This window comes from Podarcis muralis, chromosome 6, assembly GCF_964188315.1.
Source record: "Podarcis muralis chromosome 6, rPodMur119.hap1.1, whole genome shotgun sequence".
NCBI classification, from domain to species: Eukaryota; Metazoa; Chordata; class Lepidosauria; order Squamata; family Lacertidae; genus Podarcis; species Podarcis muralis.
This window is the reverse complement of record NC_135660.1, coordinates 22049085-22064174: the sequence shown is the minus strand read 5'-3', so window position 1 is coordinate 22064174 and position 15090 is coordinate 22049085. Positions and strand designations below refer to the sequence as shown.

The window sequence follows — 15090 nt, the reverse complement described above, 5'->3', positions numbered from 1 at the left end:
TCAACACCATTAACAAACGACAGCTCCCAGGGTTCCCAAAGGTGTCGGGAATTATAGTACAGTGGTGCCTCGCAAGATGAAATTAATTCGTTCTGCGAGTTTTGTCGTCTTGCGGTTTTTTTCGTCTTGCGAAGCACGGTTTCGGGAAAGTTTTGGAAAAGCTTCAAAAATCACCAAAGTCTTTAAAAACCTCAAAAAAGGCTACCACACCGCGTTCTATGAGTTGCTCCTTGAAGTCAAGTCACAACTGTATTAACGGTTTTAAGAAAAAGGAAACAAACTTGCAAGACGTTTCTGTCTTGCGAAGCAAGCCCATAGGGAAAATCGTCTTGCGAATCAACTCAAAAAACAAAAAACCCTTTCGTCTTGCGAGTTTTCCGTCTTGCGAGGCATTCGTCTTGCAAGGTACCACTGTATAAGGAATTATAGTATAAGGAGTAAGCTAGGTTGGCAGGAGCAGGGACCGAGCAACAGGAGCTCACCCCGTCGCGGGAATTTGAACCGCCGACGTTCTGATTGGCAAGTCCTGGGCTCTGTGGTTTAACCCACAGTGCCACCCACATGCTGCCAACCTAGCAGTTCGAAAGCACGTCAAAGTGCAAGTAGATAAATAGGTACCGCTCTGGCGGGAAGGTAAACGGCGTTTCCGTGCGCTGCTCTGGTTCACCAGAAGCGGCTTAGTCATGCTGACCACATAACCCGGAAGCTGTACGCCAGCTCCCTCAGCCAAAAAAGCGAGATGAGCGCCGCAACCCCAGAGTCGGTCACAACTGGACCTAATGGTCAGGGGTCCCTTTACCCTTTACCTTTAAGGAGTAAGCTACAGTTCCCATTATTCTTTGGGTGAAACCATGTGCACACAAGTATGGTGTGTATGCAGGCCAAGTCCCCACGTGATCTTGATCTCGATAGGTCCTCTCTAGAGTTGGGGTTGTCAAGCAGTCCGCCTCTTTTTCCTTCCCCCATTAAGGTTACTTAAAACCCTCTCCTAATGTAATGAGGAGAAAACAAAGACAGATGGCCTGCCTGGCAGCGTTGACTGGTGTCTTTGCCCCAGGGGCAAGCAATACAAAGGAAAAGGGAAGCTGCACTTTAAGGCCCCCCAAAGGATGGGGGACCCCAGGGAGGCAAAGGCATCCTCTGGTTATCAGCTGAAAGGGAAGGACATGCAGCTGACTCTATTGTGCCAGCAGGGAGGACATACCACCTGGCTCTGCCAGGATGTGCCAGAAGAAGCTTGCATCTCCCCAGTAACTGTCTGGGGGCCCCTGTAAGGAAGGCAGTCTCAGAAAACCCAATGCTAAATAATAGTCATTATGTCACAAACTAATCACCAGCCATCAGAATACCTCCCCAGAGGCAAGTGGCAGATAACACAGAATGATGATTAGATACAGTGGTACCTCTCAAGACGAATGCCTCACAAGACGGAAAACTCGCAAGACGAAAGGGTTTTTGGTTTTTTGAGTTGCTTTGCAAGACGATTTTCCCTATGGGCTTGCTTCACAAGACGGAAACGTCTTGCAAGTTTGTTTCCTTTTTCTTAAAACCGTTAATACAGTTGCGACTTGACTTCAAGGAGCAACTCATAGAACGTGGTGTGGTAGCCTTTTTTGAGGTTTTTGAAGACTTTGGTGATTTTTGAAGCTTTTCCAAAACTTTTCTGAAACCGTGCTTCGCAAGACGAAAAAATCGCAAGACGAAAAAACTCGCAGAACGAATTAATTTCGTCTTGCGAGGCACCACTGTATTCCTTTAAATTTTCTGCTAATCTGCAGAGTACAGACGAAGGGTTGTCTTCTGCAATGATTTAGCAAATACTCTCTTATCAGGTGCCCTGCATGGTGGAAATAATAATGATAATGATAATAATTATTATTACTTATACCCACCTATCTGGCTGGGTTTCCCCAGCCACTCCGGGTGGCTCCCAACAGAATATTAAAAACACGATATAACATTAAACATTAAAAACTTCCCTAAACAGGGCTGCCTTCAGATGTTTTCTAAAAGTCAGGTAGTTGTTTGCTTCCTTGACATCTGAAGGGAGGGCGTTCCACAGGGAGGGCGCCACTACCAAGAAGGTCCTTCGCCTGGTTCCCTGTAACCTCATTTCTCGCAGTGAGGAAACCGCCAGAAGGCCCTCAACACTGGACCTCACTTTCAGTCGACATGAGTGATTTCAGACAAATCACTCTGATATTTTCAAATCATGCATAGGGCACAGTAACGGACTATCACAGTTTTGTTAAGTGTAGTGCTCTCTGGTTCCCCCTTTGGTGGGGAGGGCCGTAGCTCAGCAGTAGAGTATCTGTTTTCACACATAAAGGTCTCAGGTTCAATCCTGGCCATCTCTGGGTAGGGCTCGGAAAAACCTTTGCCTAAAACCCTGGACAGCTGCTGCCAGCCAGTATAGACTAGCCATCCCCAACCTGGTGCCTTCCAGATGCTGTGAACCACAATTCATATCAGCTGCTAGCGATATATATTTAAAATTTTTTTTTGTAAAACTCTGTTACACTTTCCCGCCTGCTCTAAACCATACGTATGGTTCAAGGTGAGCAGCAGTTCCCAGCACAGCACCATGATCTAACAGTATGGTCAAACACGATGCAACAAAGGTAAGCCCAGCAGATAAATTGCAGTCTTCAGAGAAAACCTTTCCTGTGAGGCTAAAAGCCCTCCTGATTTTATTTTATTTTATTTTTAAAATGATGGCTATGCTTGGCCTCCACAGCTGGAATAAATAGTAGTAGTAGTAGTAGTAGTAGTAGTAGTAGTAGTAGTAATTTATTATTTGTACCCCAGCCGCTCTGGGCAGCTTCCAACAAAGATTAAAAATACATTAAATTGTCACACGTTAAAAACTTCCCTGAACAGGGCTGCCTTCAGATGTCTTCTAAATGTCAGGTAGTTGTTTATCTCTTTGACATCTGATGGGAGGGCGTTCCACAGGGTGGGCGCCACTACCGAGAAGGCCCTCTGCCTGGTTCCCTGTAGCTTTGCTTCTCACAGTGAGGGAACTGCAGAAGGCCCTCTGCGCTGGACCTCAGCATCTGAGAAGAACGATGGGGGTGGAGACGCTCCTTCAGGTATACAGGACCGAGGCCGCTTAGGGCTTTAAAGGTGAGCACCAACACTTTGAATTGTGCCCAGAAATGTACTGGGAGCCAATGTAGGTCTTTCAAGACCAGTGTTATGTGGTCTCCTGCTTGCCGGTTGGCCACTGTGAGAACAGGATCCTGGACTAGATAGGCCATTTGCCTGATCCGGCAGACTCTTCTTTTGGTACTGTGTCTTTAAAGCTGGCAGAACACAAGCAGAGAGGGGCCCTCCAAGTTTCATGGAATAGAGTTCCATAATTTTGGTGCCACTACTGAAAGGGCCCTGTCTCTAGTCTTGTCCAACCATGTTAGAGGAATGAGGAGTGGGGAGGCTGGTTGGGGGAAAAACAGTTCTTTGGATATCTTAGACCCAAGCAGTTTAGGGATTTTTTTTTAAAAAAACCATGTAGGCTCCAGGTGCTTAGCTGTTGTCTTTTCTTATAAGGGGTCTTTAATGTGTGTTTTCCCACCAAGTCTCTAGAGATCTGGACCTGCCACCTGACAACAAAGGCACCTCCCTGATTCAGCAGGAGATGTAAGCAGAGCTGTGTCCTTGCAGGCATTGCTGCCTGTCTGCCTTTTGATCTGTTGTGTGCCAGACCTGGAGTCTGGCTCACACAGGTGTAAGGTGGGTGGGCAACAGGGTCATGGAGGGAAGAGGTGCCTTGCCTCCTGCTGCCTCTGGAGGCCAAGGCTGCGAAGCTAACCCCACAGAGCCTAGGACTTGCTGATCAGAAGGCCGGCAGTTCGAATCCCTGCAACGGGGTGAGCTCCCATTGCTTGGTCCCTGTTCCTGCCAACCTAGCAGTTCAAAAGCACATCAAAGTGCAAGTAGATAAATAGGTACCGCTCTGGCGGGAAGGTAAATGGCATTTCTGTGCGCTGCTCTGGTTCGCCAGAAGCGGCTTAGTCATGCTGGCCACATGACCCAGAAGCTGTACGCCGGCTCCCTCGGCCAATAAAGCGAGATGAGCACCGCAACCCCAGGGTCGTCCGCGACTGGACCTAATGGCCAGGGGCCCCTTTACCTTTACCTTTAAAAGTGCAATAGGGCTGAGTAGACATGGTTGGGGTCACTCTGCAAAACTAGATCCCAGGCAATATACTCCTAAGTAGGGAACTATCAGGCCTTGGAAGGGGATAATGTAAGAGATGGACTAACATCTCTATATGTTAGAGATGGACTAGATGAAGGGCTTTGGCCTGATCCAACAACGTTCCTATTATGGCCTTATTTGTGGCATGCCCTCCATCGATTCTTGCTGGTGCCAGCTTTTCTTTCATTTCAAAGGATGGCAAGTACTGTTTCACTTGCCCTGACTTTGTAGTCATCTGGTGTGAGCAGAGGGCAAGCTATCGATCCTGCTGAGTTTTATGATTAGTCATTAGAATTATTGGCTATTTAGTTGCAAGCCCACTCACCCTATGTTCAATTCCTCCCCATCCCCTTTTTTTTTACACTAAAGAGAGGCATAAGCCTGTCCAAAATAAATAAACAAACTCATTTACTGAGCACAAACTTCATATGCAGAAAGTCCCACCATAATCTCTGGCTAAAGGACATCACAAAGCAGAACTAGAGCAGGGAATTAAGTAGACCACTAAAACAGCACTCATGGGTTTTTTCTATAACAGTCTGCCCATGGAGGGTTAACATATTTCCATAGGAAGGTCATGCGGCCAAGCTATGCATTCAATATGTGACCCAGGGCTTAAGCCAAAATCCACAAACTAATCAGTGGCGCTTTCATGCGCTTCTGTCCTTGCTGTACAGATGGTGCTCTGCAGGACTAGCCATTGCTCACTGGCATGTGAAGAGGTCATTAATCTTCATTGACACTCAGAGCAGCATCAATTTACATTTCAATCTATACAGAATTATCTCCTGCTCAACCTCCTCCCCCCTCTGTGTGTGTGTGTGTGTGTGTGTGTGTGTGTGTTTTGCCAAGAGGTGTGTCAATTCACCTAAAAGGTTTGTTTCCACAGGATCGGTTTTTGCACTTCCCACATCTTGTAAATTGAATGAAACAGCCTACTAAAGTGTACAGTCACGCTCTCCTTTTTTATGCCACATCAACCATATTAAAAAAGTGGCATCAGCCAGACAACGGCCTGGTTCACACGTAATGCAAAGCCAAACCAGAGTTTAGTATGAACAAGGACACTCTCAGAAAGGAGATTATGGCCACCAGCAGTCATTCCACTGCTGCGCTGAGCTGAGCTATGCTATAGTGTGGCTTTGCATGTTCTTGAAACAAACCATGAGTTGTAGTCAAGGCTCTTTCACACTAAGTGTTAAGTTGTGGGTGAACATATCAGACGACACAGCGATTCTTCAAACAGCTCTTGTTTATTCACAGGCCAGGACAGAACTGAACTGAAGGGCTCAGTCAGCCTGCTTATATAGAGCTCCAGTACCACGTTACTGTAACAACTTCCTAAAACTATCCAATCACTGAACGTCACTTTCGATCCTTCATTTGCATAACTATCTACAGTATCCCCCTGCTGGCCAAGGGTGAGAACTTCAGTACAATAACACCAAGCCACCATTTGGCTCAGCATTACGCGTGAACGACAGCAGTTCTCACTTGTGAAAGCGTGCTAGTCTTTTCTTTGCTGTCCTTTAAAATGTTAACAATTAAATGTACCCATTTCACATGTATGGTATAAACTGATCTCAAGTCAGTTTGTCATATACTAGCAAAATATCTTCTCCGACTCTTCATTTCTTAAGAGCCAGGGTGGTAAAGCATCTAGTTGGACTAAGACTGGAGAGACCAAATTTCAAATCTTTGCTCAGCCGAGCGATTCTCACTTTGGGTCAGTTGCTAATCCTCCATCTATTTCACAGGACTGTTGTGGATTAAATAGGGGTGGGGTAGAGAAGAGTCATGAACACAATTATTTACTTGTGTTTTATTCTGTAAACCACCCTAATGAAGGGTGGTATATAGAACTAATTAACAGCAGCCATGGAGCCCCTGGGTACCAAGTTGGCAACTCCTGGAATAGTCAAACAAGCCTAAGCCTCTTTCAGACTGAATGTGAGGACAGCCATCCATTCCTAGCCCAAGACTCAAGAATACTTTTCATGTTACACTGGATGGAAGGCAGGAACCTGAAACCTAGTGGGTAGTTGCCAAAGACAGGAACCCCATCCATGTTATAATAAAATTATTGTTATTGTTATTGTTATTTACACCCCACCCATCTGGCTGGGTTTCCCCAGCCACTCTGGGCAGCTCCCAACAGAATATTAAAAACACAATAAAATATCAAACATTAAAAACTTCCCTAAACAGGGCTGCCTTCAAATGTCTTCTAAAAGTCAGATAGTTGTTTATTTCCTTGACATCTGGTGGGAGGGCGTTCCACAGGGCGGGTGCCACTACCGAGAAGGCCCTCTGCCTGGTTCCCTGTAACCTCACTTCTCGCAGTGAGGGAACCGCCAGAAGGCCCTCGGAGCTGGACCTCAGTGTCCGGGCTGAACGATGGGGGAGAAGACGCTGATTTAGGTATATGCCCGTGCATGATTGCCATCGCATGAAGAGGGCTGTACAGTCATACCTCATGTTATGTTCGCTTCACGTTATGTTTTCAGGTTGCGTCCTGCAGTCCTGAAGTACCGGAAAGGATTACTTCCAGGTTTCGCCGCTCACGCTTGCGCAGACGTGCAAAATGATGTCACGCACATGCACAGAAGCGGTGAATTGCAACCCGCGTGTGCGCAGACGCGCCACTGCGGGTTGCGTTCCTTTCATGATGCGAACGGGCCTACGAAACGGATCCTGTTCACAACCAGAGGCACCACTGTATTTGCTGGCCACACACACACAGTTACATCCCCATCAGGTGACCCTGCCACGCTCCATATGTTGGAGAGGAAGAGTTTACCAGATTTGGGGGGAGGGGGTGCTAGAACCTACTATTTAGGACTCTCCAAAGCTAATGACTGTATAAATATAACTAGGCTGAGTCTCCTTCTCTAGATACTGCTCAAACTGTTTGGATCCTATAGCTTTTTTGTAGAAACCCATTCACGGGAAATCCACCGTTCCATCATTACATGCTTGAAAGGCTTTCTGCCATTGAAGTAGCCACGGTTAAGCACACCACTATCCCAAGGAGACGATATGCCCCCCCTCCACACACACTCCCAGTACTGATGCTTTCAGTCATGCTGGAAAATAGGCCTCACAGGGTGAAAGGACTGAGGCATTTACTCCATTTCCTAGGCAACCTCACAAGTTGAGTCGGCATTGTTAAATCTTGCACAGCTAGACACAGAGCCACCAGTTGATGACCGCAGTCTACAAAAATAGGCGGAAGAAAGACAGGGGGATGTTCTTGTAATGCATCACTTATATGCAGCTGTGAATAATCTCCATGTTCTTCTGCAATATATCCTATGCAAAGCCAGCAAGGGTTTTGCTGCAACAGAAGCATGGGAATTCGAACCTGGAAAATTCTGGGCGATTATTGCAGCTTTGAAATCAGAGGGGTCATCGTCCCCCACCTCGAATTTCAGACTCTGAATCTGTTGCTGGGATAGCAACTAACAAGATTCCAAGCATAGTTCCACGGTTCTCACATATTCCTTGCTCGCATGACTAAGTAAACTCCTGCCTATGAAGAACCAACAGGAGGAGAAACGGGAGTCTCAACTGAGATATTCTAAGTTTGAACCAGCTCAGGAAGAAAAGAAGCCTGAACTGTTTTATACTGCAATAATGGACACATCCGGGACGCGGGTGGCGCTGTGGGTAAAAGCCTCAGCGCCTAGGGCTTGCTGATCGAAAGGTCGGCGGTTTGAATCCCCGCGGCGGGGTGCGCTCCCGTCGTTCGGTCCCAGCGCCTGCCAACCTAGCAGTTCGAAAGCACCTCAGGGTGCAAGTAGATAAATAGGGACCGCTTACCAGCGGGAAGGTAAACGGCGTTCAGTGTGCTGCGCTGGCTCGCCAGATGCAGCTTGTCACGCTTGCCACGTGACCCGGAAGTGTCTGTGGACAGCGCTGGCTCCCGGCCTATAGAGTGAGATGAGCGCACAACCCTAGAGTCTGGCAAGACTGGCCCGAACGGGCAGGGTACCTTAATGGACACATCAATTGCATAAAGAGAAATGCATCCCTTTATACAACCCAAAGTTGTTGGTCCTGCCCCTTTTCACAGAGCCAGGATATCAGCTACCAACCAGCGGACTCTCCAAAATGCACACCAACTGTATTGGAGGAAACAATGATATTTATTTGGAAACTGGCGCAAGAAAAAAGGGGGAAGTGGGGAGGTCACCAACAAAAGTTATATTGCTGGATGAACATCATAGCACTTAAAAAAAAAAAAAAACCTGCAGTGGTTGGCAGCTTGAAAGAAGATGGAGGAACAAAGGCAAAAGCTGGTCTAAGTCCAAAGAATTGCAAAGACTGTTGACACAAGAGACCTAAGCATATTGACATGCACCAGATGTAATCCTGTTGGTAAACAGGCACAGAGACCAAGACTCTTGTTTTGAAAGGCAAGGAAATGGTGCTTTTCAACTGGTTCCCTGAGCCTTTAATGGCTCTCTTGGGTCAGCAGTGACAGCTCACCAGCGCCTTAAAGGGGCAGAACAGTGCAGCAGGAAGCCAACAGGAAAAACAATCAACCACTCATCAAAGGGTTCACCTTTTGCTCTGACTTTCCTGTAAATCAACTCATCTGTTTAATACATAGAGCATATACTGCAAGAGAGGGAGATTTGGAAACTGGGCATCCGTATTTCTCAAAAACCTCTCCACTGTCTATAGGAAGAGTACATTCCCCACTTCACTTGGAGATCAATCATCAAACCGGTCACTGCTGGCTTTGTTTACATATAACTTCATCCAATATCAAAACAGAAACGCCCAAAGTGTTTGGCCTCATTTAGGCAGCCACTTCTCTAAAGTGCTGTCAGTGATAAGATAGAGACTTTCAAAAAGAAAAGAATTCTAGGACATTCCTTCTAAATAATAATAATAATATTAATAATAATAATAATAATAATAATAAATCAATAGCCTATTGGTCCTGCAGCCCACTCTGTACATTTACTCATAAATTAATTCGCTCACTTACAGGAAACTAAGACCCAATGAAATGCATGGAACTTACTTCTGAGTGGACAAGTATTAAACCACATTGTTACTTCCAAAGCAAGCACATAACAGAATTGGGCTGTAAAACTGCCATGCAAAAAGCATTGCTGAATTTTTTAAAAAAATATATATATATTGAAATATGCAACAGGGCTTTAAAGGGAGATGTGTAAGGAACCAAATCCATCCTGAAAGGGTTACTTTGCTGATAAATAGTTTCCAACACAGAAAAAGTGAATACACACCACATGGGATAAATGTACGCTTACCCATTTTGGTATACATACACTTGAAAAAACACAGCACAAGTTATCAATACATATGTATCTTTATTTTCACCTTCATGGAAGCAATATCAGTTGTAGGGAAGTAGAGCAGTGCAAAGTTTTCCTAGACACCCCCAAAGTTCTATGGAAGTTAATGGAACTTACACATGTGGAAAGTGAACATTTTGGCTTTCCTTCTAAATCGCATTTGCCTTAAATAAATAGTAGCTAACAGTTTTACTACCACCAACAACAACAACAGCTCCACATTTATACAGCACTTTCAAGTGTTCACAGCTGTGGAGATAATAGCTAGTTATAACCATTTCCTTGGGAGTAATCCCCAATTGAAATAAACTGGGATTTACTTCCAAATCTGGAATGACATAACTTCTCACTTATACAGCACTTCTTTTAATTTACAAAGTGCTTTACAATATTGATTATGCTTGCCCACAACAATTGCAAAATGCTTTGAGGGTGGGTGGCTGTTGTTGGGTTGTTGTTTTGTTACAATCAAGTGGTATATAAATTGGATGAAATACAATAATAATCATCATCTCAGGTCGTTTTTCTCCCCATTTTACAGATTGCAAACTGAAGCAGAGAGCTGTTGACTTTGCCAGTCACTTAGGATGATGCTGTGCCAGTGGCACAAAATCCAAGACTGCTTTCTCTCTCACTCACTCACTCACAAACACCAAATTCAGCTGAAAGGTTTCTGGTCCATATTTTAACCTTAGAATCCTGGACCAGGCTGATCAACCACAGTCAATGCAGGACAATTTATCACAGAGATCAATGAGCGTTTGTGAGAATACAAGCTGCCTGGAAGCTGATCCTGGCCACCAGCTTCTCCTTGACTTGTTATCTCTCTCTCTCTCTCTCTCTCTCTCTCTCTCTCTCTCTCCCTCCCTCCCTCTCTCCAAAACATGCAACAAAGGGAGCTCTCCAACCCCCAACCGCAGAGGGAGGGAGAGGGGAAAGGAGCTGCCAAGGAGGGTGATGGTTTTCTGGTGGGGAGAACCCTTTGGTGAGAGAAGCTCCAAGCAATGACCTTTTTCCTGGCAGGAACCAGGGACGATCTGGAAAACCAGATGGGAGACAATAAAGACACCCTCTTCCCATTTGGCTCCCAAACGACTTTTTACAAGAGGTAAACTGCAACCCGGGAAGATGGGATGGCAAAACTCTCCTATCCCCATCTTCCCCTTTCCATCCATCAGCTTCCACTGGTTCCAACCATAGCCGGTTAATCCTCTGCACGCTTTCTTGCAGTGGCGCAAGCGGCCCAGCAGTCCCGGTGGGACTTTACTGTACTTCCCAGCAAACATGCACAGGAGCGGAGGATTAAGATTGCGGTGTCCTTGCTTATTTGAAGATGCCGTTGCAGCTTGCCAAAGGCAGCTGCAAATTTACGTTCCAGCTTAAATTAACGCGCTTCGGCCGGGGTTGTTGTTGCAGGATCGGAGACACGATCCGCCGGGGTATTTCCCAGGAATTCAGGGGAGCTTCTCTTTTCGCCCCGATGGGGCGCAGGTGAATTGGCCGGTGGGTCGCAACCAGTTTGGGGGGGGGGGACAAAACAAAAAAACCCACCTTACAATATCAGCAATGCAAAGAGGGATTCGTCGTAGATCACCCCACTAGGATCCGGTGGGGGGGTTCACATTGCAGGTTTAGCCCCCTACCCATGGGCGTAGCCAAGGGGAGCAGGGCCTCCCCCAATCAATTAAAAACATATTTAACTGAGGTTCTGCCCCCCCAAACAAAAATCCTGGCTACGCCCATGTGGTTGCACCTTCCTAATAGACAAAGTGGCTGCGAGGCTAGCCTCCCCAAAGCCCCCTTCCAACGGCTTATAGCTCCAGGAGGTCGCCCCCTTGCAAAGCCCTTCAGTCTTCTGCAGGATTCGCACTCACCTCTCGGTTCCCAGCTTCGGGACTTTTGCTTCTTCTTCTTCTTATTACTCCGCCGCTCAGAATCAAGCTTGGCTTTGTAGGCTTTCTGCAGTACTTTCCGGAGATCCGCGCCGGCACCAGCTCGCTTCGGCTGCCGCCACAACCTGCTTTTCTCATTCAAACATACAACAAACCACCCCCGACGGCGCGGCGGAGGGCTGAGAAACCCGGCCTGGATTCTGCCGGATGGGGATTCCCAGCTCAGCGTGCAGGGACACTTGCCAGAAGTTAATTAACTTCTCTTACATTTCACTTAGCAGATGCCGGAGCTAAAATCGGATTGACTGCTACAGTACCTTATCTTACACGGTGTCATTACTCCGTGCAATTGTTGTAGACTGCAGGTAAAACATCTGGGTTCCCCCACCTCAGCTTTTTGATGAAGCAGCCTATAAAATTTGTTAAATAAACATATGACACACATGGTTCATCTTTTAAGGTTTTGTTATTTATTTTGCTGTTTATCAGAAGAATATAACCAAGATTCTATATTAAAATATCCATGCACTGAGCTTTGCAGGCTACAAGAAAAAAGGAAGGGGCTCTGCCCTGAGGAGCTTGCAAATCAAATCCGACTTGGGGAGAAACAACAGAGGAAAGCGAGAACACGCCTGGGCAGAGGGGTAAACACTAAACAGGGAAGCGTTAAGAGGTTGTTGCAGTTGCACAGTCACATCAACAGCATTTACAGTGGTACCTCGGGTTACAGACGCTTCAGGTTACACACTCTGCTAACCCAGAAATAGTGCTTCAGGTTAAGAACTTTGCTTCAGGATAAGAACAGAAATTGGGCTCTGGCGGCGTGGCAGCAGCGGGAGGCCCCATTAGCTAAAGTGGTGCTTCAGGTTAAGAACAGTTTCAGGTTAAGAACGGACCTCCGCAACGAATTAAGTACTTAACCCAAGGTACCATTGTATAGCACTTTAAATGGTTATGGTTTACACCAAAGAACAATGTGAAACTTTCGTTTACTTTGTCCCAGATCTACAATCCCAGCACCTTTAAGAAACTACAGTTCCCATGATGCTTTGTTGTGGGGGAGCCTTCTGCTTTAATCCTATGATGCGGCTGTGATGCTGAGTTACAGGTTTAGCTGTAGGAGGAGGTTGCGCCAAAGCTTTCATGGGAAAAGCAAGCTTTGAAAGGAGATCATTATTTATTGTTGTTGCTACTAATCACATTGTACATGTATGTCTCGAGGCAAACTGTAAACACATCTTTAAAGCAGCTATAATAAATTTTAAAACAGTACCAAAAAAAACCCCAGCCTAAAGTAAGTTTCGAAAGAGCACAAAATGAACCCAGATAGCTCAGTTAGTTAGAGCATGGTGGGGGTTCAATCCCTGAACAGTGGTACCTCTGGTTACGTACTTAATTCGTTCTGGAGGTCCGTTCTTAACCTGAAACTGTTCTTAACCTGAAGCACCACTTTAGCTAATGGGGCCTCCTGCTGCCGCTGCACGATTTCTGTTCTCATCCTGAAGCAAAGTTCTTAACCCGAGGTAATATTTCTGGGTTAGCGGAGTCTGTAACCTGAAGCGTATGTAACCCGAGGTACCACTGCATAGGGCAGCTGCCTATTCCTGCATTGCAGGGGGTTGGATGAGATGATTCTCTGGGTCCCTTCCAAATCTACAATTCTATAGGCACCTTTTCATCCAGCTGGGAAAGCTTGCTGAAATGAAAATGTTCCCCATTGCTTCTTGAAAGTACAGCTAGTTGGAGCCTGCCAGTTTTCTCAGCAGGGATGCTGCTTCCGAAGAAGAGGGGCAACCACACTGAAAGCTCTGCTTCGAGCTGCTGTGGATCAGAAGGAAATAAAGGGAGGAATCACCCGCAGGTTTTGAGGCAGTTCCAAGGAAAAGGGGTTGCAAGCAATGCCGGATTTACGTATAAGCTAAACAAGCTATAGCTTAGGGCTCACTCTCTTGGGGGAGCCCCCAAAAAATTAAAGAAGAAAAACCTGGATGTACATTTCCAAAATATAAGATAAAAAACAAATAAAATAAAACCTACATACAGCAACAGTGTTTTGTGTTGTGTAGGCTCCTATAATGTAAGTCATGGGCCCCGCCTGCTAGCCTGCTCCCTCAAATATCACTGGTTTGCTCCTTTCTATATATAGGGTACCTACATTCTGCATGGACTGGTTGCATGGTAACATGTGCAAATGGCTTTAGATACCTATTAGGTCCATAAATTACCATATAGCATATATTCAACACAAAAACAGTGACAATTTGTTGTTGACAAAGGACAGCTGGACGTATAAAGGGCCCCATTACCTTCAGGAGCTTAGGGCCTCATCAAACCTAAATCCGGCCCTGGTTGCAAGGGAGAAAGATCAAAGATCAATCAGTACAAAAAGAATACTTTAAAAAAGAGAGAGTTGAGTATGGAGGGTGAGGTGAGCATCAAGGCAGGCACTGCTTTTCTGCAAAGCAGGACCAATGTGGTGTAGTGGTCAGTGCCAGGTTAGTACTCAGGAAATCCAGATTCAAATCTCCACTCAGTAGTTTAGTTCATTGGGTGACCTTAGGCTAGTAACACACACACTGTAATCCTAACTTACCTTTACAAGGTGGTTTTTCTTGGGAGGATAGAATCAGGGGAAACTGTGGGCCTTGCCTTGAGCCCGTTGGAGGAAAGGCAGAGAATAAATGTACAAGAAAAATAAGAGAGGCCATAGCAGGAAACACCATCTGCTTGGTGTTGCTGCAAGGCCCTTCTTCAACCAGGCCTCAGTCTCCTTTTTGTGCCACATTATATACTGCCCTGACGCGGGTGGCGCTGTGGGTTAAACCACAGAGCCTAGGACTTGCCGATCAGAAGGTCGGCGGTTTGAATCCCCACGACGGGGTGAGCTCCCATTGCTCGGTCCCTGCTCCTGCCAACCTAGCAGTTCGAAAGCCCATCAAAGTGCAAGTAGATAAATAAGTACCGCTCCAGCGGGAAGGCAAACGGCGTTTCCGTGCGCTGCTCTGGTTCGCCAGAAGTGGCTTAGTCATGTGGCCACATGACCCAGAAGCTGTATGCCGGCTCCCTCGGCCAATAAAGCGAGATTTGCGCTGCAACCCCAGAGTTGGTCACGACTGGACCTAATGGTCAGGGGTCCCTTTACATTTACCTATATACTGCCCCACCAGATAAGGGGAAATGTGTCCTAGAAAACACTCACTGCTCACTACAAAATTCTCCAAAGCCATTAAGTATCTCCAGCCACCTCTAGAAATGTCAGTGCTCGACAGCAGACAAGTCAAATAAAAAAGTCAACAACTTGACATGGCAATATCACATTCCTACTACAAAAATGCATGGGTGTTTTTTTTTTAATAAAACAACAAAAACAACGCAGCGGAGTTCCAGCTTTGCACATGTTGCTTTTCATTTTGAGGACACTCCAGTGCTGCCTGGAGAAATCCAGTGCCAGGAATTCCGGCGTATCCTCGCCTCCTTACCCAATTCAACCTGCCTCTATTGTTTGCTGGTTCAAAGTCTGCTTGGAGGAACTGAGCAGCTTTTCATTCACCTATTTCAAATTCTCCTCCAGCCAAGGAAGTTTGGGGCACATTGTTTAAGCAACTGCCAGATAAATCACAGTGAAATCTCAATACTGGAAAATGAAAGCTTATATGGAAAACTG

General features: G+C 46.1%; 1 protein-coding gene across 7 annotated transcripts in view; it reads right to left on the bottom strand.

Annotated features, from left to right (window-relative positions):
- PLCH1 (phospholipase C eta 1) overlaps positions 1-11578 on the bottom strand; it is a 144542-nt gene extending 132964 nt beyond the window's left edge. For all 7 annotated transcript variants that reach the window (XM_077929851.1, XM_077929858.1, XM_077929855.1 and 4 more), the window contains exon 1: positions 11409-11578. The gene's annotated coding sequence lies outside the window, so the exon portion shown is untranslated. The remainder of the gene's footprint in view (positions 1-11408) is intronic.
- Between the last annotated feature and the right edge of the window lie 3512 nt (positions 11579-15090).